This window comes from Priapulus caudatus, unplaced genomic scaffold, assembly GCF_000485595.1.
Source record: "Priapulus caudatus unplaced genomic scaffold, Priapulus_caudatus-5.0.1 Scaffold772, whole genome shotgun sequence".
Taxonomy (NCBI): domain Eukaryota; kingdom Metazoa; phylum Priapulida; class Priapulimorpha; order Priapulimorphida; family Priapulidae; genus Priapulus; species Priapulus caudatus.
Genome location: NW_014577833.1, coordinates 4,841 through 8,901, shown reverse-complemented (window position 1 = coordinate 8,901; position 4,061 = coordinate 4,841). Strand labels below are relative to the sequence as shown.

At 53.1% G+C, this 4,061-nt stretch overlaps 1 protein-coding gene across 1 annotated transcript in view; it reads left to right on the top strand.

Annotated features, from left to right (window-relative positions):
• LOC106813431 (guanine nucleotide-binding protein subunit beta-like) overlaps window positions 1–4,061 on the top strand; it is a gene marked incomplete at its 3' end in the record, with an annotated part of 45,993 nt that overhangs the window by 40,005 nt on the left and 1,927 nt on the right.

The following is a 4,061-nucleotide window of genomic DNA, read 5'->3' as shown; positions in this document are numbered from 1 at the left end:
CAATACGAAACAAAGTGATGTCGACGGTTTAGGAGAAATTGTTTTTTTAATGTTAAGACTAATTTTGTTTCTGACAACGGCCCCGGATGTATAGTGTCAGTCTGCTGGCTTGCCTTCGCGTTGTGGTGGCTAGTGGTCAGTAGTGGATGGCCAGACACTGAGGATGACTCACGCTTACTGCCTGCCATTCATTCGTTCTCTCTGTCTCACTCTCTTTCATTCCCTTACCCGCTGTCTCTTTCTCCCGGACTCTCTCTCTCTCTCTCTCTCTCTCTCTCTCTCTCTCTCTCTATCTCTCTTTCTCTCTCTCTCTCTCTCCTACTCTCTCTGCTCGTCTCTCATCTCGCTCTCTCGTCTATCTCTCTCTCACGTCTCTCTCTCTCTCTATCTCTCTCTCGCGCGCTCTTTCTCTCTCTCTATATATATATATGGTCTGTTTCATATTGTGATCAATACCGTTCACGTACTACCGCCCCTGCTACGTTATGGAATTGACGTGCGCATGCACGCCACGCAACGCACGCCCACGCAGCGCTGTGCATCCCTGCATCCCCCCTAAGTAAAAGCAGCCGCTTTCACACTGTTTCACAAAGTCATGCGAAGAAGTGGGGTGAGGGTACGGCGACACAGCAGATGGTAAGCCAGCGCACACTAAGACTCTTCTTCGTAAGGTTCGGCATGCGTAGAGCAGGGGAGCCGCCTCGTTGTCCCTGGGATCCGTAGAGTAAGGTAAGGTAACGGTTAGCGGGCCGCCATGACATGCGTAGAATAGGTCGTAATTATGAATGCATGGCGTGGTAGGTAAGGTAAGGGTGGAGGATGACATCGGATAGAATATGTAATTATGATGCCACGGCAGTACGTGGTACGTAGTAAGGGTGGGAGGATGATCATCGGTACTAGAATATGTAGAATTATGATGCTACGCGGGCGTCGGTAGCGTTCAAAGGTTAAGCGCGTGGAGAGATGACATGGGATGAATAGGTTGTTAATTATGATGCAAGGGCGTGGTAACGGTAAGGTCAAGGGTAGGGGAATGACATGGGTTCTAGAATAATGTAATTAGGATGCCAGGACGTCGCACGGTAGAAGTAACAGGTAAGGTGGGGGGGCGATGACATGGTAGAATAATGTTAATTATGCATGCAGGGCGTCGGATGTACGGTACGGGTAAGGGGTTGGGAGCGATGACATAGGTAGTTAGTAGAATCAACTGTAGATTATGATGGCACGGGCGTGGTACGTAAAGCGTAAGGGTGGGAGGAATGACATGGTAGAATATGTAATTATGCATGCAGGGCCGTGGGGAGGTAAGTAAGGTGGGGGGGAATGACATGGTAGAAGTATGCTAATTATCGATGCAGGGGCGTTGTACGGGAAGTAAGTGGAGGGATGGACATGGTTAGAATATGTATTGATGCAGAGGGCGTGGTACAGGGGTAACGTACAGGGTGGGGGATGACATGGTAAGAATATGTAATTATGATGCATGGGCCGTGGATAGGTATAGTAACGGTAAGGGGATTTACATGCGCGTAGAATATGGTCAAGTATGATCTGCAGCGGGCGTGGGGCACTAGAGCCAAGTAAACGAGAAGGTGGTCAAGAGGATGACATGGTTAGGAATATGTAATTATGATGCAGGCAGGGCCTCGGTCAGGGGATAAAGGTTAGGTGGAAGGATGACATGTGGTAGAATATGTTATTGATGATGCAGGGCGTGGGATAGGTAAGGCGTAAGGTAAGGATGGGGGGATGACATGGTAGAATATGTAATTATGAGGCAGGGCGTGGTAGAGCAAGGTAAGGGTGGGAGGATGACATGGTAGAATATGTAATTATGATGCAGGGCGTGGTAGAGCAAGGTAAGGGTGGGAGGATGACATGGTAGAATATGTAATTATGATGCAGGGCGTGGTAGGTAAGGTAAGGGTGGGGGGATGACATGGTAGAATATGTAATTATGATGCAGGGCGTGGCCACGGGTTAGTAGACAGATGGTAAGACAACGGATGGTAGAGCAGGGAATGGTACGACAAGGGTGTGATGATGGTATTTTACGTACCGTATGCATGCTAGGGTGATCACAAAGCAGGGGAATTCATCATGGATGTGGATGGGTATTGGATGAGTGTAGTGTGTGGAGGGATGTGAGAGTCGAGATGGGTAGACCGCGTCAGTTGACTCTCGCGTGACGCCTCCACACCCACACGCACGCACGCACGCACGCACGCACGCACGCACGCACGCACGCACACACGCGCCCTTGTAGTGGTCGGTGCCAACAACGGCCCGACGCACGCCGNAGAGAGAGAGAGAGAGAGAGGGATAGGGGAGAGAGAAAGCGAGAGAGAGGAAGGAAGAGAGCTTACAAGAGCCAGCGAAGGGGAAGGGCGGGAGAAGGAGGAGGAGAAGGAGAGGGAGAGGAAAGGCGGGAGAGGGAATAAGATGCGAGAAGAATTCCAGTCATGCTTTGCCCGACAGTGGGGATGGTGGACCCGTGTTGTGAATGAAGTCTATTTCTGGCCGCCGGTTGGTTTAATGGGGGAAGGCAACCCTAACCAGTAGCTATACCGCTCACGCACAAACACGCGTGCGCTGCCCATGCACGGTAGGGGTTCTAGGCATCGACAGCTTCCACGTATCACCACCAGAGAGAGGGAGAGGGAGAGAGGGAGGGGAAGGGAGAGAGAGAGCGCGCGAGAGAGAAAGAGAGAGGGAGAGGAAGAAGGATGGGCAAGAGAGAGAGACAAACAGACACACACGCACACGCACACGCACGCACGCACGCACGCACGCACAGAGAGAGAGAGAGAGAGAGACCCCGGGCAGCATTCCCCGAGGAGCTGCAAATAGGCGAGAGTGGGGTGTGGGAAACATCTGTAGTAACCGTGGTGGTGGGGGGAGAGAGGGAAGGAGAGATGCGGCGGGGTGGGGGAGCTGGGTTGGGGTAAGGGGAGGGGCCTGTGTGGCAACCATCCAGATGTGAGAGGCATGTATGTGTGTATGTGAGCGAGGGAGAGAGTGAGTGACCCACGAGTGCTTCTTACGCGAATCCCTTCGCGGTTTAAAGGAAGATGACTGACTGGCGAATGTATTCGAGGTATTTAGAGGACGTTACTGGGTTAGCTAGCACCTTGTATGTAAGATCGTAGGGTCTTCACTACTGCTTGGGAGTGGCTGTTGGCAATGTCTGCTGAGATCGCGTGTGTACGCGCAGAAGGAGGTGGCAATGTGTTTATGATAATAGATACTTGGTAATGAGTAAGATGACTGTGTGAATGTGAGCGTGCGTGCTTGTATGAGTAGGCAACCAATGACAGGCACCACCACCAGCAGCAGCAGTAGTAGTAGTAGAAGTAGCAGCAGTAGTAGTAGAAGCAGCAGCCGTAGCACCACCACCACCACCAGCAGCAGTAGTAGTAGAAACAGCAGCAGCACCACCACCACTACCACCAGCACCACCACCACCACCAGCAGCAGCAGCAGCAGCTGCAGTGGTAGTAATAGTAGTAGTAGTAGCAGTAGCAGCAGCAGCAGCAGCAGCACCACCACCACCACCACCAACAACAACAACACCACCACCACCACCACCACCTACCACCACCACCACTAGCAGCAGTAGCAGCAGCAGCAGCAGCAGCACCCACGCACACCACCACCTCCACCACCACTAGCAGCAGCAGCAGTAGCAGCAGCCACGCACACCACCACCTCCACCACCACTAGCAGCAGCAGCAGTAGCAGCAGCCACGCACACCACCACCACCACCACCACCACCACCACTAGCAGCAGCAGCAGCAGCAGCAACCACGCACACCACAACTACCACCACCACCACCACCACCACCACTAGCAGCAGCAGCAGCAGCAGCAACCACGCACACCACAACTACCACCACCACCACCACCACCACCACTAGCAGCAGCAGCAGCAGCAGTAGCAGCGCACACCACAACTACCACCACCACCACCACCACCACCACTAGCAGCAGCAGCAGCAGCAGTAGCAGCGCACACCACAACTACCACCACCACCACCACCACCACCACTAGCAG